At 39.6% G+C, this 25,373-nt stretch overlaps 1 long non-coding RNA gene across 1 annotated transcript; it reads right to left on the bottom strand.

Annotated features, from left to right (window-relative positions):
• Positions 1-944: 944 nt before the first annotated feature.
• LOC127490612 (uncharacterized) lies at positions 945-3,121 on the bottom strand. Its single transcript, XR_007918711.2, has 3 exons — positions 3,055-3,121; positions 2,696-2,789; positions 945-1,454 (listed from the first exon to the last, which is right to left on the bottom strand). It is a non-coding gene; the product is annotated as an uncharacterized lncRNA (long non-coding RNA).
• Positions 3,122-25,373: the final 22,252 nt, after the last annotated feature.

The raw sequence follows: 25,373 nt of genomic DNA on the forward strand, positions 1-25,373 counted from the left end.
TTTTATTCCCACTTTGTGGATAGGTAAACTGAGACCAAGATTATAAAATTTGTCACAGTTACAAAGGTAATAAAGCTGAAGTTGAAATGCTAATCCACATAACTCATTATAATATTAAATTCCAAAGAAAAAAGACAGAAAATGTGAAAATCAGGAAGTTGAGAGTAAGAGAGAATCAAAACCTATATCAACAATCTGTTATTTTTTCCTAGAGATGTGACCCAGTTTGAAGAAAAAATATTTCTATGACAAATATGATATACTAATAGAAAAATAAAGCAGTGCGTGATTAAGAGGAATAATTTAATAGAGGAACTGGGATTTAGCAGACTGAATAAACTAGTCACATCTTACAAATAACAGGATAGAGCATTTACTAAAAATACAAACAGAAAGGATGCTCATGGGCTCTGAGCTAGGATGTGACTGAGTGGGAGAGGGTGAGCAATCACAGAGATGGAGCCAGAAGGATGTCAGCGTCCAGAGCTGCTTCCAGTGGGTATTAGAACAAGTCCTTGCTCTTCCTAGCAGCCAGAGCACAAGAAAGCCAGCTCTTAATTAAACAGGAATCAATGTTGTCTTCAGCGGTTCATCAAGGTCTCTGTTGAGATTTGTTTCCATAGTTTCTTATTTTCTTTGCCCTTATTTCAACAAATGATATGTTTTTTGAAAAAGGAAAATAAAAATCATAAGATAATTGGTTTTTACTTTATAAAAAGATTAATTTATTTATTTGAAAGATAGAGTTACAGAGAGAGAGAGAGAGAGAGAGAGAGAGATCTTCCATCTGCTAGCTCACTCAGCAAATTACTACAACAGCTAGAGCTGGGCCAGACCTAAGCCAGGAGCCAGGAGCTTCTTCTGGGTCTCCCACAGGGTGCAGAGGCCCAAGGGCTTGGGACATTCTCCACTGCTTTCCTAGACTCATTAGCAGGAAGCTGGATGGGAAGTGGAGTAGCTGGGATGGGAACTGGTACTCATGCAGGTTACCAGTGTTGCAAGCGGGAACTTCACTTACTACCCCACAACACTGGCCTGGACAATTGGTTTTTAGAGCATGCACGCAGACCCTGTAGCCCACCTATCCACTGGGAGTGGGAGATGGGGATCTGAAATGAGAGGCTGAAATGTACTCAGCCAGTACAATTCAGATCAATAAAAATACCGGTCAGAAGAAGAGAAAGAGCAAAATTAACTCTTAAACTGCTTTATACCCAAAATAAATGTCTTCAATTTCCCTTTAAAACATTAATACACAAGTCTAAGATCATAATCCCCTTCATTCTGCATCTATTTCATTTCACATAAACATTCTGCCATCTTGAAATTCAAATTCGGTGTCAGAGCTGATTTTCTTCTCCAAATGATGTCTCAACCTCTCAATTCCTTCCTCTCAAAGTGTTGTCTGTTACAAAGGGTAGATTACTTCACCTGTTATGCCTCAATGTCATCATCTGCAAAATGGAGACAAATATTACCTCATAGTTGTCTATTAATCATATGTTTTCCATCAATTGTAGGATTAAAATAAGATTGAAAAAGTATAGCATGAAAACCACACAATAGATACTATTTTTCTTTCCCCTTTGTTTTCCAGGAATTAAGTCCTTCATCTTCCACCTGATTTCTGAAAAAGTATGCAGTGTGGAGTAGGGGGAAGGTATAATAGATGTAATAGATGAAATAGATGTAATAGATGAATAGATGTAATAGATGAAATCAGACTTAAAGAGCAGCAAGAAATGGAAACTTGGTCCCAAGACACCAGGGGGGAATTCAATATTGCCTGTCTATTGGCCAAAGCTTCTATTTTTTAAAGATTTTATTTATTTATTTGAGAGAGAGAGTTATGGAGAGAGCGAGAGACAGAGAGAAGGGTCTTCCATCTGCTGGTTCACTCCCCAGATGGCTGCAATGGCCAGAGCTGAGCTGAAAAACTAGGAGCTAGTTTCTTCTGGGTATTCCATGAGGCTGGGGCCCAAGGACTTGGCCCATCTTAGAACTGGATCGGAAGCGGAGAAGCCAGGACTCAAAGTGGTGCCCATAAGGATGTTACTACAGGCAGATGCTTAGCCCATTATGCCACAATGCCAGCCTCCAAAGCTTCTAAAGCTTTTTTTTTTTTTTTTTTTTTTTTTTTTACAATGGCTGATGCTTTCCTTAGGGATATCTCTAGGAAAATAGGGATTTGTAGCCCTCAAACTGATATATACCACCTCTGGGATAACTGGGAATTTAGGTTGAGAATTTGTTGATTAGAGTAATTTCATGGAAGCCACATACATGAGAATGGATGCAGACAGATCATCAAGGGTAAGAGTGGACCCCTGAAGTTTAGTAGAAAAAGAATTCTTGCTCTTGCTGGCAGGTAAAGTGCAATAGAGTCAGTTCTGATTAACCACAGACCTCTGGTTTTCCTGCAGCCAGGAAAACATCTTCATTTCTTCTGTCATGATAGAACACACCAAGCCTTTTCAAGAAACAGTTTCTGTGTTAGTTAGTCTATGCTGTGTGGGAAAAAACCACCTCAAAACATCTTGGCTTAAAATGATAGCTATTTATTTGGTTCATGATTAATCATCAGTTTAGATTATATTCAGCTGGACATGGCGTGGTTACTTATGTGTCAGAGGTCATTATCTAGGTCACTAGAGAACTGGTAGGGGTTTGAAGGACCTCAGCTGAGATGACTTACTTGGCTCCTCATGGACATTCTCCCTCCAGCAGGCTGGCCTGGATTTGTTCACATGGTTCCAGAAGGAAGAAACACTTAGAAGGAAATCTGCTTTCTTCAAGGAAGACAAAAAATTTCATAATCAAATACGGTTTCTTATCCATTTTGCTTCCCTATAAATGGACCTGTTTTTCTCTTCTCCTAAGAGGTGCCCCCGCATTATTGATTTTGTAAGGAATAAGTTACTGATTTTAGTCCCAAAATTACCCCCAAGAAAACTATAAGGGAGCACAGGCCAAAGCTGCCTCAGTCCCCTGGGCTGACTACTGTTTACTTAGAAAAGTCTTCTTTATTACATGGATAAGAAATCAAATATGTACCGATTGAGGAGTGCAAAATCCATTTACAAGGTTGGACTCCCTCAGATCCCCAAAGGGAAAACTCGAACCTGTTGGAGAAAAAGACAAAGGCAGTGTTGCTGCTGAGACAGCAGGCAATGCTACGAACTGCCTTGACTTGAGGACTGAGGCCCTCTTTGTAGTGCAGAAACGTGTGGGCCATTGGCCTTGTAAATAGTTAATGTGCAAATAAAAAAAATTAGGAATGAGGGAGGAGCATAAGGGATGATAAAAGGGATCAGGGAAGAAGAATGACAGTGAGAGACAAAAGGAAGTGAAGAGGTGAACAGAAGGGAGGTCAGCGGAGTTGTTGCTATATTGCTGGACAACAATTTCTGCAATAACACGCCCTTGCCCTCAAGACTGCTTTGTATCTGCAATGTCTAGAAATGGGAAGAACATCCAAGCAGAACTAGGTGTACATGTGACATTTACTTTGGGTGAAAAATTTAAGGGGGCACAAAAACCTTTCTGTAATCAAGACAAATGATATTCTTATGAAATATTTTGAAATATCAATATTAATGCAATGAATCTACAATAAACAAAATAGCAAAATTTTGAATAAATAGATTGCTGACATTTCCCTTTGTCTCAAGTATCCAATATGGTTCCACATAGAAGCATTTTATTTAAAAAAAATGTGGTATTTGTTCATCATGATTCTATGTTAATTTTTACTTTAAAAACACTTCACTAAAATGGTGTTGGTCTTTTTTTTTAACTTTTATTTAGTAAATATAAATTTCCAAAGTACAGTTTATGGATTACAACAGCTTTCCCCCTCCATAACTTCCCTTCCACTCGCACCCCTCCCATCTCCCACTCCATCTCCCATTCCATTCACATCAAGATTCATTTTCAATTATCTTTATATACAGAAGATCAATTTAGTGTATATTAAGTAAAGATTTCATCAGTTTGTACCTACACAGAAACACAAACTATAAAATAATGTTTCAGTACTAGTTATAGCATTACTTCACATTGGACAACACATTAAGGACAGATCCCACATGAGGAGTAAGTATACCGTGACTCCTGTTGAGGACTTAAAATTTGATACTCTTGTTTATGGCGTCAGTAATCGCCCTAGACTCTAGTCATGAGTTGCCAAGGCTATGGAAGCCTCTTGAGTTTGCCGACTTCGATCTTATTCAGACAGGGTTATAGCCAAAGTGGAAGTTCTCTCCTCCCTTCAGAGAAAGGTACCTCCTTTTTGATGGCCCTGTTCATTCTACTGGGATCTCACTCGCAGAGCTCTGTCATTTAGGTCTTCTTTTTTATTATTTATTTATTTATTTTTCCAGAGTGTCTTGGCTTTGCATGCCTAAGATACTTTCATGGGCTCTTCAGCCAGATCCGAATGCCTTAAGGGCTGATTCTGAGGCCAGAGTGCTGTTTAGGATATCTGCCATTCTATGAGTCTGCTGTGTATCCTGCTTCCCATGTTGAATCGTTCTCTCCCTTTTTGATTCTATCAGTTAGTATTAGCAGACACTAGTCTTGCTTATGTGATCCCTTTGACTCTTAGACCTATCAGTGTGATCAATTATGAACTGAAATTGATCACTTGGACTAGTATGATGGGGCATTGGTACATGCCACCTTGATGGGATTGAATTGGAATCCCCTGGCACATTTCTAACTCTACCATTTGGGGCAAGTCAGCTTGAGCATGTCCCAAATTGTACATCTCCTCCTTCTCTTATTCCCACTCTTATATTTAACAGGGATCACTTTTCAGTTAAATTTAAACACCTAAGAAAAATTGTGTGTTGATCACAGAGTTCAACCAATAGTACTAGAACAAAAAAAAATACTAATAGGGGTAAAGTATTACATTGTACATCAACAGTCAGGTCAAGGGCTGATCAAGTCACCATTTCTCATAGTGTCCATTTCACTTCAACAGGTATCCCCTTTGGTGCTCAGTTAGTTGTTGCCAATCAGGAAGAACATATATTTGTCCCTTTGGGACTGGCTTAAATCACTCAGCATAATGTTTTCCAGATTCCTCCATTTTGTTGCAAATGACCAGATTTCATTGTTTTTGACTGCTGTAGAGTATTCTATAGCGTACATGTCCCATAATTTCTTTATCCAGTCTACTGTTGATGGACATTTGGGTTGGTTCCAGGTCTTCGCTATTGTGAATTGAGCTGCAATAAACATTAAGGTGCAGACAGCTTGTTTGCTTGCCAGTTTAATTTCCTCTGGGTAAATTCCAAGGAGTGGGATTGCTGGGTTGTATGATAGGGTTATATTCAGGTTTCTGAGGAATCTCCAGACTGACTTCCATAGTGGCTTAACCAGTTTGCATTCCCACTAACAGTGGGTTAGTGTTCCTTTTTCCCACATCCTCTCCAGCATCTATTGTTGGTAGATTTCTGTATATTTGCCATTCTAACCGGGGTGAGGTGAAACCTCATTGTGGTTTTGATTTGCATTTCCCTGATTGCTAGAGATCTTGAACATTTTTTCATGTGTCTGTTGGCCATTTGGATTTCCTCTTTTGAAAAATGTCTATTGAGTTCCTTGGCCCATCTCTTAAGTGGGTTGTTTGTTTTGATGTTGTGGAGTTTCTAGATTTCTTTGTAGATTCTGGTTATCAACCCTTTTTCTGTTGCATAGTTTGCAAATATTTTTTCCCATTCTGTGGGTAGCCTCTTCACTTTCCTGACTGTTTGTTTCTTTTTCAGTACAGAAACTTCTCAATTTGATGCAATCCCAAATGTTAATTTTGGCTTTGACTGCCTGTGCTTCTGGGGTCTTTCCAAGAAGTCTTTGCCAGTACCTATATCTTGCAGGGTCACTCCAATGTTCTCTAATAATTTTATGGTGTTGGGTCATAGATTTAAGTCTTTAATCCATGTTGAGTTGATTTTTGTGTAAGGTGATAGGTAGTGGTCTTGCTTCATGCTTCTGCATGTGGAAATCCAATTTTCCCAGCACCATTTATTGAATAGACTGTCCTTACTCCAGGGATTGGTTTTGGATCCTTGATCAAATATAAGTTGGCTGTAGATGTTTGGATTGATTTCTGGTGTTTCAATTCTGTTCCATTGGTCTTTCCATCTGTTTCTGTACCAGTACCATGCTGTTTTGATAAAAACTGCCCTGTAGTATGTCCTGAAATCTGGCATTGTGATGCCTCCGGCTTTGTTTTTGTTGTACAAGATTGCTTTAGCTATTCGAGGTCTCCTGTGTCTCCATATGAATTTCAGCATCATTTTTTCCAGATCTGAGAAGAAGGTCTTCGGTATTTTGATTAGTATCGCATTGAATATATAAATTGCTTTTGGGAGAATGGACATTTTGATGATATTGATTCTTCCAATCCTTGAGCATGGAAGATTTTTCCATTTTTTGGTATCCTCTTCTATTTCTTTCTTTAAGATTTTGTAATTTTTATCGTAGAAATCTTTAACACCCTTGGTTAAGTTTATTCTAAGGTATTTGATTGTTTTTGTTGCTATTGTGAATGGGATTGCTCTTAGCAGTTCTTCCTCAGCCATGGCATTGCCTGTGTATACAAAGGCTATTGATGTTTGTGCATTGATTTTATATCCTACCACTTTGCCAAACTCTTCTATGAGTTCCAATAGTCTCTTAGTAGAGTTCTTTGAGTCCCCTAAATAAAGAATCATATCATCTGCAAAGAGGGATAGTTTGAGTTCTTCCTTCCCAATTTGTATCCCTTTAATTTCTTTTTCTTGTCTGATGGCTCTGGCTAAAACTTCCAGAACTATGTTAAATAGCAGTGGTGAGAGTGTGCATCCCTGTCTGGTACCAGATCTCAGTGGAAATGCTTCCAAATTTTCCCCATTCAATAGGATGTTGGCCGTGGGTTTTTCATAAATTGCTTTGATTGTATTGAGGAATGTTCCTTCCATACCCAGTTTGCTTAGAGTGTTCGTCATGAAAGGGTGTTGTATTTTATCAAATGCTTTCTCGGCATCTATTGAGATAATCATATGGTTTTTCTTCTGCAGTCTGTTAATGTGGTGTATCCCATTGATTGTTTTGCGAATATTGAACCATCCCTTCATGCCAGGGGTAAATCCCACTTGGTCTGGGTAGATGATCTTTCTGATGTGTTGTTGCATTCTATTGGCCAGAATTTTATTGAGGACTTTTGCATTTATGTTCATCAGGGATATTGGTCTGTAATTCTCTTTCAATGCTGCATCTTTTTCCAGCTTAGGAATAAACGTGATGCTGGCTTTCTAGAAAGAATTTGGGAGGATTCCCTCTTTTTTGATTGTTCTGAATAGTTTGAGAAGAATTAGAGTTAGTTCTTCTTTAAATGTCTGGTAGAATTCAGCAGTGAATCCATCTGGTCCTGAGCTTTTCTTTGTTGGGAGGGCCTTTATTTTGTTTCAATTTCTGTCTCAGTTATGCATCTGTTTAGGTGTTGTATGTCTTCCTAGTCCAATTTAGGTAGGTTACATGTGTCCAGGAATCTATCCATTTCTGATAGATTTCCCTGTTTGCTGGCATACAAGTCATTGTAGTAATTTCTGATGATTCTTTTTATTTCTGTGGTGTCTGTTGTTACGTTTCCTTTTTCATCTTTGATTTTATTGATTTGGGTCTTTTCTCTTCTTTTTTTAGTTAGTTGGGCCAATGGGGTGCCAATTTTGTTTATTTTTTCAAAAAACCAGCTCCTTTTCTGGCTGATTTTTTGTAATTTTTTTTTGATTCAATCCTGTTGATTTCTTCTTGGATTTTAATTATTTCTCTTCTCCTACTAGATTTGGGTCTGGTTGCTGCAGATTTTCTAGATCCTTGAGATGCATTGAAAGCTCATTTATTTTGTGCTTTTCCAATTTCTTGATACAGGCACCTATTGATATAAACTTTCCTCTTAACATTGCTTTTGCTGTATCCCATAAGTTTTGGTATGTTGTACTGTTATCCTCATTTACTTCCAAAAAGTTTTTGATTTCTGTTTTGATTTCTTCTATGACCCATTGTTCATTCAGGAGCATGTTGTTCAATCTCCATGTGTTTGCATATGCTCTAGGGATTCCTGAGTTGCTAATTTCCAAATTCATTCCTCTATGGTCTGAGAAGCTACATCATATGATTATAATTCTTTTGAATTTGCTGAGACTTGCTTTATGGACTAGTATGTGGTCAATCCTAGAGAAGGTTCCATGTACTGCTGAGAAGAATGTAAATGCTTTATGTGTAGGATGAAAAGTTCTGTAGATATCTGTTAGATCCATTTGGGCTATAGTGTCGTTTAAATCTACTGTATCTTTGTTGATCTTCTGTCCGGTTGACTGTCTATTTCTGAGAGTGGAGTATTGAAGTCCCCCAGTACTATTGTATTGGGGTCTAAGCTTCCTTTTAAGTCCCTTAACAAATCTTTTAAATAAACTGGTGCCCTGTAATTAGGTGCATATACATTGATAATTGTTATATCTTCCTGTTGAATTGATCCCTTAATCATTATATAGTGTCCCTCTTTGTCTCTCTTAACAGTTTTTGTGTTAAAGTTTATTTTGTCTGATATTAAGATGTGTTGGTCTTGATTACTGAGATTTTTGAGCCTCTTTAAATGTTTTGCCTGCTTTCCTTGCCTGACCTTAGTCTGTGTACCAGATAGGGTGCATGAAGTGACCTGATCTAATGATGCTTGGAGCTTAGGCCTTTGGATCCAGTTTGCTTCAATGGAGTCCTAGTCCTCCGTGTTGCAGCTCTCTCTATTCATCCTATCAAGATATGTCCAAGTTACTGAGCCCTGGACTCCCAGTTTTACTCTCTGTAAAATTGGGGTGAAAATCAGCCCTTTTTAATGAGATATTGTGAGGATTAAATGAGTTAATAATGTGGATTCCTTTAAAGTGAATAAAGCAGTTCCTGAAGATAGCAATTGCCTACAAAGTGTAAGCTCTGAGAACCAGTACTCTGCCTGCAAAGTGGGTGGCTTCATTGCCAAGCACATATATTTTCTTCATGTAGATACTCCTCCTACCCCAAATGCCTCCAAGAGAGATACAGCTTCATTTCTCCTTTTGTGGTCTGAAATTTTCATGTTTCTCACATTGGCAGAAACACCTAGAAAGATTATACAAATCCCAATGCTCAGGCTCTATCAAAAATTAGCTGCATTCAGGACTGGCGCCGTGGTGCAGCGGGTTAAAGCCCTGGCCTTAAGCGACGGCATCTCATATGGGCGCCGGTTTGAGTTCCGGCTGCTCTTCTTCTGATCCAGCTCTCTGCTATGGCCTGGGACAGCAGTAGAAGATGGTCCAAGTCCTTGGGCCCCTGCCACCACGTGGGAGACCCGGAAGAAGCTCCTGGCTCCTGGCTTTGGATTGGCGCAGCTCCAGCCATTACGGCCATCTGAGGAGTGAACCAGCGGATGCAAGACCTCTCGCTCTGTCTCTACCTCTCTCTGTAACTCTGTCTTTCAAATAAATAAAATAAATCTTAAAAAAAAATTTGCTGTATTGACATGGAAAGCCAAGACACTATGGCAAAAAAAAAAAAAAATGACCTAAATGAAAGATCTCTGTTAGTGAGATCCCAGTGGGAAAAACGGGCCATCGAAGAAGGAGGTACCTTTCTCTGAAGGGAGGAGAGAACTTCCACTTTGAATATGGTGCTAAGTAAGATCGGAGTTGGTGAACTCAAGAGGTTTTCATAGCCTTGGCCCCTCATGACAATAGCCTCGGGTGATTACTGACGCCATAAGTAAGAGTGTCAATTGTTAAATCAACAACAGGAGTTACTGCACCTACTCCTCATGTAGGATCTCTGACCTTAATGTGTTGTACTATGTGAATTAACAGTAAAACTACTACTCAAACAGTACTCTATACTTTATGTGTCTGTGTGGGTGCAGTCTGTTGAAATCTTTGCTTAGTATACACTAAGTTGATCTTCTGTATGTAAAGATAATTGAAAATGAATTGTGATGAAGAATGGAATGGGAGAGGCAGTGGAAGATGGGATGGTTGTGGGTGGGAGGGAGGTTATGGGGGGAAAAGCTGCTATAATCCAAAAGTTTTACTTTGGAAATTTATATTTATTAAATAAAAGTTGAAAAAAAATAGCTGCACTTTTCAGGGAAGGGATACAGACATCAGTTTTGTTGCTGTTAACTTGCTGTGTTCTATTTTGAGTTTGTAGCTCTTAATGTGGTTCCCTTGCAGAAACAGATTTGATACTCACTGTCACGGACGCTCCAGGCAGAGCATGGGGATGGATAAAGAGAAACCTGCACATCAATCCAAGTTCAAACTCTTACCACTGGGTGAACTTGAGTTTAAGTGTCTAATAGTAATAAGAAAGAATATTGTGGTGACAGTGTGTGGGATGCAGCAGGTTTACATTACATGCTACTTTCATCTGTCTTCTGCAGAATTTTCATTCTCACATCCCTTGTTCCACCCTCTCTCCTCACCACTCCTTTTCTCCTTCTTTTCTCTCTTACCAATTTCAATCCTCTAGCATTTACCAAGAATCCACAGTGAAACAGAATTTTTATCATGCTTTGATAATGAAAATATGAGTGATCTATATGATAGGAACCCAATGACTGGGAAGGGAAATGCATGTGAATGAATGCCAGTGAGGAAGCAAACACTATGATTAAAGTGCTTCTCATACATCCTTCCTATTTCTTGTAGGAAATCAGAGAGGCAAGAATTTTTGAGCCCGTGATAAACTCTCTCTGTGTCTTTGAAATATCTATGGATAAATAGGCAGGACATTTTTAACGTTAGGGTTAATCACAAGGATGGCACAAAAGGATTATAATCCCCTCCATGTGTTTGAATAATAGAAAAGAACACCCACTCAAAGTTGAATGGAATAACATAACATGATGATTGTTACTTGTTTCTACTAGAAGATTGTGATGAGATCAAAATGACCAATTATGTGCTTCTTTAGTAAGAATTTCCAATGAGACTTTAAGAACACAGGGATTTAAATTTTCACATGGATTTTAGTAAGAAAGATCAGTTGTGGCCGGCACCACGGCTCACTAGGCTAATCCTCCGCCTTGCGGCACCGGCACACCGGGTTCTAGTCCCGGTCGGGGCGCCGGATTCTGTCCCGGTTGCCCCTCTTCCAGGCCAGCTCTCTGCTGTGGCCAGGGAGTGCAGTGGAGGATGGCCCAAGTGCTTAGGCTCTGCACCCCGTGGGAGACCAGGATAAGTACCTGGCTCCTGCCATCGGATCAGCGCAGTGCCCTGGCCGCAGCGCGCCGGCCGCGGCGGCCACTGGAGGGTGAACCAACGGCAAAGGAAGACCTTTATCTCTCTCTCTCACTGTCCACTCTGCCTGTCAAAAAAAAAAAAAATCAGTTGTAAAGAGGTAACTACAAATATCAAAATAATATTTGTAAAATGCCCACCTATCCAAAAACCCTGATGTCCTAAGTACACTTACTGAACACATGCATTCATTGGTTATTTTTTTCTCAAAAGGGGAATTTAAAAATTCCCTTTAGTATACCCCATTTTTATTTGGGGAAATTTTATCACTATTTTTACATTACTTTAGATGAGAAAAATTTCCTTTGATAGCCTTTGAAGGGATCTCATGGAGAAGTAACTTTCTCTGTGGATATAAATGCTAAATAAAAAATATTTATAATGTGTTTACTATGGGTCCACTATAATATGAACCACATATTTTAATATATATGCCATGTAATTGTTTGAAAGAGCCTGTGAAGCAAGTACAAATATTTGCCTCAGTATTAGAGGTGGAATAGGAAAAGGAAATACAATGTTTTGACCAAGATCACATAGAGTGATTGAAGTGTAATTCTAAGCTGCATAGTTTAAATACAGAGTCTGAGAATTAATTCTTAAGTCTAGAAGCTATATTACATCATCTGCTGGAGTTGTGATATTCAATATGTTCAGTGTGCTAGCCCCATTGCCATAACTGAGAACTTGTTAAAATGCAGAATGCCAGATCCCAATCTAGACCTACTGTATTCGAATCTGCATTTTTATAAAATTCCTTGGCAATTTGTGCACACATTAAATTTTATGAAGCACTGCTACAGAGAAGTTCAGAAAACTCATATTTCTGCATTAGGCTGTGAAGTTTCTACTGAGAGATAACAATCTTTTTGGAAAACCTCTAAAGAAGTTTCCAAGTCTAATTCTCTGCTTCCAAGCTTATCTTATTAGGTTGATCATTTCATAGTGTTCTTAAATCCCTTGAGGGATTATCATTCTTCACTCACTTTTTAAAGCTTCCTGGTGGTGGGCCTGTCTCTAAGTCTAAATGGTTTCAAGAAAAGAATCATCCTGGTACATTCTATACAGCTCAGAGTCCCAGTGAATTGATCCAAAGCAGGCACAGCAGAAGTCTTGACAATAGACCTCACTAGTAGTTTATTTCTTTTCTGCTTGAACAATTATAGCTAATATTTGCACTATGCTTTACAGTTTACAATAAAAATTTCATAGACACATAGAGAAATGTATACACACACACACACACACACAAACATGTACATTTTATAACTTGAAGTCAGAGTTTTCAAATTGGAGTATTTATCAAGGATTACAATGTCCCTCACATATCTTTAAAGTCTGATGTTTTCTTATGAATCACTTCACTGCCCATTCATACACCAGCCAGCAGTGAGCTTAAGGGAACTTCTGTGGCTGTGGTCTTAGAGATCTGTTTCAGAAGGTGTTATGGATTGGCCAGGACTTTGCTCCCCAGACTCATGCACACATTGAATCTCCAACGTCTTATGTTGATGGTTGATAGATTAAGGGTGGAACATATCCTCTAGTAGGTGGGCTTGGTGGGAGGTCATCAGGTCATAGGAGGTGTGCCTTCAGAAGGCAGTTCTTATGAAACAATTGGTTATATAAACTGGGTGTGCCTCCTGTGTCTCTCTGTTTCCTGGCCCACCATGTGATCACTCTTCCATATACATAATGCCATGCCCAGCCTCCCCACCAGATGCCAGGCTAATAGGGCCACCTGTTCTGGAACTAGGAAGCCGCAAACTGTAAGCCAAGATAAACATTTACCTTCCCAAGAAGCTCCTCTCAGGTAGTTTAGTTAAAGTAGCCAAAAGCTAACTAACAGAGAAGACAAACGAAACAAGGCAAAAATCATAGAAACTGTATCTGCCAGTTAAAGGTGTCAGATTTATAGTTACTAAACGTTTCTAGCTTCAGAGTTCAGAACCTTAGATCAAAATTCAGATAAACTACAGAGCAATCACTGAATGACTACAGGCATTATGTAGGCATTATCTGCAATAAATAATATAAATAGGCTCTATGACTGCAAATATACTAAGAGGGATGTTTAGCTAATAAGTGAGATGACCTCTTATAGATACCAGTTAGGAATTCCCTCCTATTGTGTAAATTGAAATGCATCCTACTGAAATTCAAGCCCGTTTCACCAGCTCTACTGTTGGTGAGCCTTCCAAGACATACATTAACAAATGAGACAAACCTGCCCTTGAGTCCTAGGTACACCTTTTTATTAATCTCATGGCATTAATGGGCTTCCTAATGCTTCCAAGCTTCCATTCCATCATCTATAAAATGGAGATCCTAAGAGGGCACATCTCCAAGATTTATTGTATTAAACAGAATTTAAAACACCATGGCTGGAATATAGTAATGTCTCATTAAAAGAATCCAATAAATATTTTTGAGCATCTACATTGGGGCACATCCAAGTACACAATAATAAAATGTTCATAAAGTTTAATCTGTAACAGAGATCATGGCTATTGCAGACACAATCATATAAGCAGATAAAGATCACTCAGAGCTTACAATAGTATTTCACCTATTAACAAAGGTTGCATCAGAATGAAGCCAAATGATCCCAGAAATGTTAGCCGTTCTGCATGATACCACGCTTTTGCCCTATAAATATATCACAAATGGAGAAGCCCCAAGGATGAAAGGCAGAAGGAGGTACCTTAAACACTATTCACATATGAGCTCTGGCAATTTCCTTTGCAGAAGTCTGCTTCATTTGTGTTAGGCATCTGAGCCATTATTGAATAATAAAGGAAGCATGGGTTTTGCCAAAACATTTGTGCAACTTGAAGATGGGGTGTGACCTCCTAGGACTGTGTTTAGATGTGTGGGAAGGGGGAAATGACTGATCTCAAACTGTTCCTTATTCCATTCAAATAAAAGAACATTTTTATTATGTCTGTCTTTCAGAGGCTGTAATGTGGCAGCTACCATCATTTTTTTTCCTTTATTTTTATGCTTTTTTTTTTTCAATAGAAATGAGGACAGGAAGACTGCCCTTCTGAACCTCCTCTCTGTCAAAGGACTTCTATGGATTTTCAGCATGTGGAGGAAGATCAGAAAGTCTCCGCAGAACTTCTGCCAAGCTGCTGAAGTCAGACTTCCCACACTCTCCTGGGTCTCGTCAGTTCTTATCAAAGATGGAGAGGTGGCAGCAGCTGCTTCAGAGAAGGAAGCGATTGGGCCATGGGAAATGAAAACTAACATTGGGAAGCACAAGGCTCCTATCAAGCATCACTTACTTTATCTCTGGCCATCACAAAAGCTTGGGATTGTATGGAGAGGGGTGTTGAGACCAGCAGGTCTTGGAATATTTATTTCTACATATGCATTGCAAAAGTTGTGTGGTTGGGACCCACACTTTAAGAGGAATATATTGGGACTTTTTTTGAACCGCTTGACCTTCTTTAGCTCTCTTGTTTAAACCTCATCCCATTCATTCAGCATATTAGGTGCCTGCATGGCTAATAACGCCTAACCTCCTGGCTCAGTACACTGAAGGCTTCTTGGAGGGCTTACAAAGCATTTTGAAGAGTTAAATGTAAATGAATCAGGAACACATGGATTCAATTTCCCTGGAAATTCACATGTGCTTAGAAATGAAGGGGGGCAGTGTCTGGCCAAATGTGCTTTGATTTATCTGACCCCAAAATATACTCCTCCCCTTCCTTTCCTCCCCTCAAAATCATTCAAAACTTTGGTTAATGTCAAACCATAGCTGGGTTCTTGAGACTCGAAAACCGAAATGGTTTGTGTTCCTGGAATACTCCATTGAATTAAAAAGGGCATTCATGGAGTCTTATTCTATCCTCTCCACCTCCAGCTAAAAGAGCTCACATGATTTTCCTCTATTCAGTGAGGTTAAATTAAAACAAGGATGTGATGACATTAGCTCAATCACAGAACTAACCACCTACGGCAATCCATGGAAGCCCTCTGTTCCTGTAATGAACATTTTCATTCACAGGATGTTGCCTTATAAAACCTTTCTGCCAATAAAAATCAGGCTTTTTTTCCTAGGAAACCACCACTTTGAAAAAGGAATAGAATTTTACAACCATCATCATCATCATCATTATGATCATCATTCTAACATTTGTTACATGCTTTAGCATTTCCAGGACACCTTTTCTAATAATCACATTTAATGACCATAACTGTCCCTTGCACCAGGTGTTAAAGATGGAATCATTTAAAGCCCAGTGAGGACTGTCAGGCAGAGAGATACCTTCATGAAGGAGCTGGGACCTGGATAAGACAAGAAGTCTTCTGAGACTTCCAAGTATGACTATAGGAAATTTAAACTCAAATGCTCTGGCTCTCCTCTTTGCTGAGAATGTATGATAGAGTCAAGAATGGAAAATGCATCTCTTAATTTGAAAGTCTCATCACGAGCCGCAACCAGCTTGTTGGTCGTCAGAGGCATGGTATTGACTGCAACAAATATGTAGGTAATAAAGATGCTTGATAGAATCTCTATGCCTTTTGGTTCCTTGTTGGATTTAATTGGGTTTACCCTTGCCCTTCTGTTCCTTCTCAGGCCAGTTGAAGTTACAACCCCTATTGAGCATGTACTTGTTCTTGGTTTGCTTTATCCCTACTCAGATAGTACCTTCCATTTCTTCTGCAGTTGTAATTTTGTCCTATGAAAGTTTACATGTGGATACCACTAGAGAGGTCTCCTAGGTGAGAGCGGGAAGATGGCAAGAACTAATTCTGTCCAACTCCTCCATGGTATCATGAACCATTCTCATCCTTTCTTGATATGTCTCAGCCAAAGTTAATTCATCTTTTTCCTTATTTCTTACTCTCTACCTGGATTCTGATCCCAGCATGTCAGATGAGTGTCTCCTAGAATTCTTAAAGTTTTGGCTTAAATGCCCCCCTTTCAGATCCATAGATCATTTTCATTGATCACTGTATGAAATAGAAGCCCCACACTTCCTTGACTCTTGCCTATAATATACAATCTTATTTATTTCCCTCAGAGCATATGTGATCTGCAAAAATATTTGTTTGTTGTTGTCTTTCTGTGCTAGTACTGAAATCTCTTTGGGCTAAAGACACCTTCTAATTTGTTCATCACTATTTGCTCAATGTTTAGAAGAGCCTGGCATAGGGTAGGTGATCAATAAAAATATCACTTATGGATTATTCTTGGAGAAGCCCAAATGTTGAAGGTAGTATCCCTTTAAAAGACTATGAGATCAGAAATCAGTGAGAAAAGAATATCTTCATCCAATTCTTTAGCCAAATAGTACTCTGGCCAAGAAACTCAACAGTGTTTTTTCCCATAAAACAAAACAAAACAAAACAAAAACCTATGTATCCAATTCCAAGACAGCAATACCCATAAGGTGACCACTTTTAACCATGCTCTCTGCAAACGATGGCATTAAGCACCAAAGAATGAGCCAGATTCTGCTGAAGGAATTGTCTGTCAACATGTCAGTCAGTGAAGGCGTTAGAATTCATGCACATCTGATGGCTGTCACACGAGAGGAAGTATTACAACAGTGCCATCTGCAATAACAGTAAATTCCCAACTGAAGTAAATGATCACAAGTCCTATCAAACACGTTTTTACTGAGTTCTATGACACTGTAAGTACATAATGATTTTGCTGTTTAAACAGTAAATATTTGTAACCTAGATAAGCACATAAAGAGGTTTAAACTGGTCAAAGATAAACACAAAGTACGGTTTACATGAATAAAGAGAAATAAAGAAAAATAAGTAAAATAGACAGGTGCAAGGATTATTTCACTACTTAAAACATACCCTATATTCCCCGCTTTGGTATGGGAATTGGGTTGTAAGCTTTATTCTGGCTTTTTTAGCAGCCAGCATAATGAGTAAAATATGATTTAGTATGTGATTTATAGGCAGGGCAAGGCACATAATTCGCCAGCCCCAGTGCAAAATGAAAATGTGGGGTCTCTTATTTGAAATGCTGGAAAAATGCCAATAAATGTAATGAAACAAAAAACTTTTTATTTTCTTTCACTCTCTTGCTCTCAACCTATCATAGTGCTTTTTATTTGTTATTTAATGGCACACTCCCTTAGGCATGAGGATGCTGGCTGGGCAACTGCTTATACTTACAGGCACCTGGAGTCTCACCCCTAAATTAGCTCGTGCATTCAAGTGTGGCTGTGTTTGTCTTCCTGCTGGCCATCTCACCTATGCACTGTACCCTATCCAAGCCAAGAAAGCTGGCTGCATTCCCATCATTACTGCCCCAGTCCACAGTGAGTGGGAAAATGGTAAAAGGATTCAATGCCCTGGAATGAGGATGAGCAACAGATTTGTCCCACCAAATACACATGGAGCTGCCACCCCAAGACAGAGACCAGACCATCACTTCCATGTCAAATTCTAAGATGCTCAGGCTTATATTTATCCATGGTTTATGACTGTGCACAAACCATTCCCCATGTGAAGTGTTCACTTACCAGGTAGGCAGTGCCTGGGGTGCAAAGTTCAGGAGGCATCAGCAGTGCTAGAGAGAAGAGGTCAGGTATGGCCAGAGAAACAGAAAGTAAGGACAATGAGAACCAAGAATCCATGCTGGGGAGGTAGGAGGGCAGGAGAAGTGTGACTATGAGCTGTGGCTTCACCACTGGCGCTGGCATCCCATACGGGTACCAGTTTGTAACCTGGCTGCTCCTCTTCCAATTCAGCTCTCTGCTTATGGCCTGGGAAAGCAGTGGAAAATGGCCCAAGTGCTTGGACCCCTGTCTTCCCATGAGAGACCCAGAAGAAGCTCTTGGCTCCTGGCTTCGGGTTGGCTCAGTTCGGCTGTTATGGCCATTTGGGAAGCTAACCTGTGAATGGAAGAGCTGTCTCCCTCTTTCCCTCTCTCTGTAACTCTACCTCTCAAATAAATAAATGAAATCTTTAAAAAAAAGAAAATTACAAAATCTGTAACCAACTCAGGCCATGGAACGGCCAACTTAGGCAACTGACTAGTTGTTTCCAAGTTTAAATCCTCAATTTGCCAGGCTGAATCAACTTCAGTTTGATTTTCCAACCAGACTCTGTTTTTTCAGTTGATGCTACTACACATAACCACGACTCTTATTTTCCAGGAGAAGGAATGGAAAACAAACAAATAAAGTCAGTGTCTGAAGTTCCACAAGGTGAAGGAAATGACGGGCAGCTTTTCACACAATGGTCACACCCTTTCTTACCCTGCAAGGAGCTAACCTCATTCACTCAGCTTCTCCCATCTTGTACATTTCAGCTCCACTTCTCTCTGAGGCAAGATGCCCCTGTCCTCCAGACTAGATCAAATTCTTCTATTATCCCTTCATACTATTCACATACTATTCAATGTGGATCTGTCTACACTGTCATTTGATTGCTTTATTCACATATTATTCAATGTGGATCTGTCTACACTGTTATTTGCTTACTGTCCATTCACCTCTGATTACAAAAAAGCAAAGTTCTGTTTTTGTCTGTCTTTTTTAATCCTCATTATATGCTCCTAGAAGTGAGCACAATTATTCAGTTACTTGTGAAAGCTTCATCTTTCTACAATGGAAATATTTAGTGATGCTGAATATACTCTGCCTTCCATAGACTGTGTAAGCTATGACAAAAAGAGGTTTTTGTGGGCTGATAGTTCTGGACCAGGGCTGAGGAGGCCTATCTGTAGATGGTCTCCTTGCTGGCGAAGCCCGAAGGCAATGCATGACATCAAATGAGGAGAGCAGGGAGTGAGTATGTGTATGTGTGTGCATTCTTATCTCTCCTTTAAAGGTGTAAGTGTTCAACCATGGAGCTCCATCCTGACAACCTTATTGAATCTTAATCACTTCCCAAAGGCCCCACCTTTAAGCACCATAGTGTTTAAAGTGTTGAGATATCTCAAATGGGAATTTTGTTTTAACATGAGTATTCTGAAGAGATGCATTATATTCAAATGATAGCAGTTCATTCCTTCTCCTCCAAAACTTGTGTCCTCATATATGAAATGCCATCATTCCACCCAACTAGATCCAAACCTTTTTTTTTTTTAAAATTATTAATTTAAAGAGTTACAGAGAGAGAAAGAGAGGGAGAGATAGAGAGAGAAAGAGATCTTCCATCTGCTGGTTCACTCCCCAAAAGCAACAATGGCCAAGGCTGGGCCAGACCAAAGCCAGGAGCCAGGAGCTTCTTCCAGGTTCTTCATGGGTGTAGGAGCCCAAGCACTTGGGCCATTTTCTGCTGTTTTCCCAAGTGCATTAGCCAGGAGCAAATCAGAAGTGGAGCAGCCCACAGAGGTGGGATGTCTGCGTTGCAGGTAATGGTTATAGCTACTACACTAAAACATCAGCCCTGATCCAAACTCTTAGTTTGTTCTAGCATAAATTCAAATGTCCAAAATCCAGCTTTACCCCATAGAAATATACATGGATCATGTGTTCATACAAAATTTAAAGTTCAAATAAATATAAATAAAAATTGAAATCTATTCATAGATTTTTCATAATACATTATTCCCTGTAGCTCTTTTATGCTGTATAACTGCAGAATTAGCACCATGGGGGATGCCAAGGGCTGTTTACTCACTTTGGAGTGATAGCATAAGTTGTTCTTGGGCCTGCTTGAACCATGACTGGCAGTGCCACAAGGGAATTGCACCACGGAGTAGGGAGCAGAGTTCTGAGGCTTCCCTAAACAGTAAGGCACTGAAAACACTTTAGGTTCATTGCTTGCAACCATTGTGCCCTAAGACTCTGGGAATATGGTGGGACAGATGCCTCTTTCCCATCAAACTGTTGCGAAACACTTGGTTTCTTTTTATCAGCACCAGTCTTTAAGAAGCAGTTGCTAGGCCACACCCTGGCACACTTCTTCCTTTTTTCTCCCCAGCCAGGATGTGAGTTTTAAAAATATTTCTACCCTGCTTTATTTGTAAAACTTATATGTATGTATACTTCTTTGAGATAGAAATTTATTTATAATTTTTTGAGAGAGAAAGAGAGAGAGAGAGAGAGAGAGAGGAGAGAGATTTCATCTACTAGTTCACTTCCCAAATGCCCACATCAGTGGGGATAGGGCCAGGCCAAAGCCAGGAACCAGAAACTCCATCCAGAGAGTGGCAGGGATGCAAATATTTCATTTTCTGCCTCTCAGGTGCATTAGCAGAAAGCTGGATCAGAAGTGGAGTAGCAGGGACTTGAATCAGGTATTCCTACATGAGGTGTGGGCATCCCAAGCAGTGGCTTAGCCAACTGTGCCACACTGACCACACATCTAATTCCTTTTAATTATTATCCTATCACTCCTGACTCTTACTGAATACTTAAAAGTTACAAAGCAGGCACCTGAATTTTTTTTCTGTGATAATTCATCCATTAAATATTCTATATCATTGCTGTTAAATTCTGCCTTCTAGGGGCATGAACCCAGTTCAGCTAATTTCTTTGAATTGGTGTGACAAGGATGAACTTTCATCCAGTTGCAATAGAATATTCTTCATTTATGACAGTATTCTTGTCATGATAATTTATCCAGGCTCTAAGATATTTTAGTTCTTCCTCATCTTGCTTTCTTTTAATCACTCAACAGAACGGGTCACAATGCTACCTCCAAAGCCATTTCTACATTTCTAAGTATTTGTTATTATCAATAACACACAGCAGTTTTGCTTCTCAGTACCAATTTGCAATGTTCATAAGGTTTCCATTGCTATACCAACAAATCTTAGTCTAGATAAGCACAAAGACAAGAGGTTTATTTAGCTTACTGTGATGAAAAATGAAAGTCCAAGATGGGATAGTCCCATCAATTTGGCCTCTGATGATAGCCTGATGGCAAATGGAATAATGACAGGAGCAAATGTCAGAGGACTAGAAGATGTGGTAAGACAAGTAGACAAACAGCAGGGAGCAGCCAGGTGTTTGCGCTTCCATAACAACCTTCTTATGAGGACTAATGAGAATCCCATGACGACTCTTTCAGTTCCTTCCAAGGGTTGCACTCTCAACAATTGAATTTTGTCCCACTAGGCCTCATCTCTTATAGGTTACAGCCTCAGGGCGGAAATGCTGAAAGGTGTTGAACATTTAAGAAGTGAAGTATAGAGGAAAGTCTTTGGAGAGCTGCAAGGGACCCTGAGCTGGCTCTTGTGAGATTTATAAATGAAGCACTCTCTCAGCTCTGATTTCTCATCAGGCCTTATGGTCACTCCCACTTGTTCATGCTACTGCATTGTGATGTCATCAATATAACATCGCATGAATGTGATCACATCAATATGACATTAATATGAAGCCCTCACCAGGACTGAGCTGGTGATGATGTCATGCACTTAAACACTCAGAACTGTGAGCTAAATAAACCTCTTTGTTTTCTATAAAGTACCCAGCCACAGGTATTCTATTATAGGAATGACAAAATGACTAATATATTTCCTTCAATATTGCCACACTGGGGACTAACCTTCCAACACTTGGACCTTTGGGATACATAGTCAAACCATATCCAAACCACAATACTTACTACATGCTAGGCATATTGGTAAATCATTGGATATCATAGTGAACAAGACTCTGGATTCAAGCTTTTGGAGAAGAGTATTCCCCTTTGAACTTGCCTACATGAATTATTGCCCCCGATTTCTCTCTTCCAGACTTGTATTATGAGTGTTGCTTCTTAAACCAGCAATGCTTCTGGTAAACATGTCATTCTTCAAGATAGCTCATTTTCTTCCTGCCTGCATTCCATATACTTGAATTCCATATTACGGAATATTTCTAGTAGTTCTTAAAAATGATTCTCCTCTGTAGCCAAATCTTAATAGAATGTATAACATCTCACTGAAGACAATATTTCCAGCTTCCTTACCAGTTAGGTGTGGTCATGTCCTAAGATCTTACCAATAAGTGTGAAAGATGACTAGGACTTCTATATGATGTGCTTCAAAGGAAATGTTTGATATTCTCTTCAAAATTTTTGTCTCTTTCTTTGACATGGAATACAAATAATTATGGTGGAAATGTAGGTTCAACTGTGCAGGCAAAAACAAATCCCCAGGGAAGACCAACATCAATATGAAGTTAGTATTTAGTTATCTTCCAGACTTGTCTGCTGGTCTTTTTCTGGACTCCCCAGTGAGATAGAAATAAAATTGCATTTTATTTAAAATTTTGTATTCTTGGGTCATATTTTTCAGTAGCTAAATCTGTACCCTAAGTAATACATGTCCTAGAACTCTAAATTGAACATGATCAATTCTTTTCTTTTCTTTTCTTTTTTTGGACAGGCAGAGTGGATAGTGAGAGAGAGAGAGACAGAGAGAAAGGTCTTCCTTTTTACCATTGGTTCACCCTCCAATGGCCGCCACAGCTGGCACGCTGTGGCTGGCACACCACGCTGATCCAAAGGCAGGAGCCGGGTACTTATCCTGGTCTCCCATGGGGTGCTGGGCCCAAGCACTTGGGCCATCCTCCACTGCCTTCCTGGGCCACAGCAGAGAACTGGCCTGGAAGAGGGCAACCGGGAAAGAATCCAGCGCCCCCACCAGGACTAGAACCCAGTGTGCAGGTGCCGCTAGGTGGAGGATTAGCCTATTGAGCCACGGCACTGACCGAACATGATCAATTCTTAATCTCTTGTAACTGATAGAACTATTGCTTCTTTGAAGGTGGAAGGGACCAGGAGACAAGGGAACATTGACCTTAAGGAGCTGCAAGAGCTCCCAGATGGAAAAGAGAGCTCAACCCTGCAGTTACGAAGAACTGAATTCTGCCAAAAAAGTTTAATGTTCTTGGAATAAAAGTCTCGTCCACAGCCTCCAGATAGCTATATAGATAAAGGCCCAGGCTAGTGGACACCCAGATTTCAGCTTCGTGAGATCTGGAGCAGAGGAACCAGCTGAGCCCATGTGGAATCACTCAGATTTCTGTGAGAAATCTGCAAATTTAAAGCTACTTGCTACAACAATGTATGTGAGTTTCCTAAGGCTACTGTGAGTAATTGCAACAATCCTGGTGGCTTAAAACAACACAACTTATTTTCTCACAATTCTGGAGGTCAGAAGTTGAAAATCAAGGGGTTAGCGGAGCTATACTTCTGCAGGTTGTGGGAGAGAATCCATTGTTGACACATTAAGCTTTTGATGGCTCTCCTGCACTTGTTGGCATTTCTTGTACTTTGTGACTGTACTCTAAAAATCTGCTTCTCTGTTCACATATGCTTCACCTCTGTGAATGCCCCTGTCTAATCCTGGGACCACCCAGATAAGCTGGAATAAACCCTGATCTCAAGAGCCATAATTTAATTTCATCTTTTGTAGAATAAGAAAATATTCACAGATTCTAAGGATTAGAAAGTGACTATATCTTTATGGAGCAAGTTTTTAAGCCTACTACAAGCAGGAACAGAAAACTCATATACTACCCATTTTACATACTAAGAAATAATCAAAAGCATTAAATTCCTACAGAATCTCATGTAGCTTATTAGGGGAAAGGAAAAACATAGGATGAATTACAAGCAAATGTTTAACTATTTCTTGCCTATAAAATAAAAATGAAAATAGTAGCTACATTGCAAGACTATGACTAGAATAAATATATTACAAAGTGGTTCAGAGTGTATTTAGCATAATAGATTCTCAGTAAATGGCTACTATAATTGTTATCAAAATTTAATGTAAAATAAAGTGACAGTTTCTTTGTAAATTCCTGTTCCTCTGGTTATTTGTGAAACTTCTTAACTCTATTCATCAGAATCTCCTATTGTTCCCTACAGAATATGAATTAACTTGTTTATAACTTTAGATGTAGGCAGATTGTAAGAGCTTGATCCAAGAACTGAGACTGACTCTGGTTCTAGCTTGCTCTATTTGTAGAGACATTTAAGCAGTGACTATAGATCCTGTGTCCTTAAAACAAATAAATCCAGGTTGGAAAATAGTTTCAATATATTGCACTCAATAGATAGAAACTCAATTTTGAAAGTGTTGAAGAATAGGGCAGATTTTTTTTAAACTGAGGTTATATAGTAGGACTTACCCCAAAGCATGTTTCGTTTATTTATAGCTTCAAAAGTCCCTACCTCGTGATGACTGCTCCTTTCTTCCTCATTTCTCCAAACTTCAGCTTTGTCCTATCCCCTATCCCATCTGCTCCTTGTTTCTCACCGACCCAAGGCATCACCGTTTACTTTTTTAAAAGATTTATTTGTTTTGAAAATTAGAGTTACAGAGAGAGAGAGAGAGAGAGAGAGAGAGAGAGAGATCTTCCAACTGTTGCTTCACTCCCCAGAGAGAGACAGAGAGAGAGAGAGAGAGATCTTCCAACTGTTGCTTCACTCCCCAGATGGCTACAATGGTCTGCACTTGGGCCAGGAGCCAGGAGCTTCATCCAGGTCCCCTACAAGGGTGGCAGGGGCCAAAACACTTGGCCCATCCTCCAGGCCATTACCAGGAGTTGGATTGGAAGTGGAGCAGCCAGGACATGAATTGGCACTGATATGGGACAACAGTGTCGCAGGTTGTGGCTCTACCTGTTATGCCACAATGCCAGGCCCTAGATACCATAATCTTTACATCCTGTAGATCAGCATAGTATCTCTTGGATTTTCAAAAACTATTCCTCTACCTTGACTGTGCTCAGCACAACAATGGACTGAGAAAATCAAAAAAATAATTCTTTAGAAGGAAGATGAGTCAAACCCATTATTTTGGCATCTGTCTAGAACGATTGAAGGTTGAGGAACAGAAGTTGAGAATGACGATCTTGGCTTGAGGATTACTGAACAAACATAATCTGAACAGACTTAGTTGAGAACATGCCCTGTTCTGAAGTAGAGACTCTCTTAAGTAATCACAACACTTTGTTGATCCTTCATGAAATCTTAGAATGCAGAAGACACAGACTAAATATGTGTATCCTGAATAGAGCTTGAATATCATAGTAAGGGTATGTAAATGTCCTTCATATTTAAAAACATTAATATCCACCAGGGCTTTGGAAACCATTACCTGGCAATTGTACAACCCCACATGTAGTTTTTGTG

The sequence above is a fragment of the Oryctolagus cuniculus genome, chromosome 6, assembly GCF_964237555.1.
Source record: "Oryctolagus cuniculus chromosome 6, mOryCun1.1, whole genome shotgun sequence".
NCBI classification, from domain to species: domain Eukaryota; kingdom Metazoa; phylum Chordata; class Mammalia; order Lagomorpha; family Leporidae; genus Oryctolagus; species Oryctolagus cuniculus.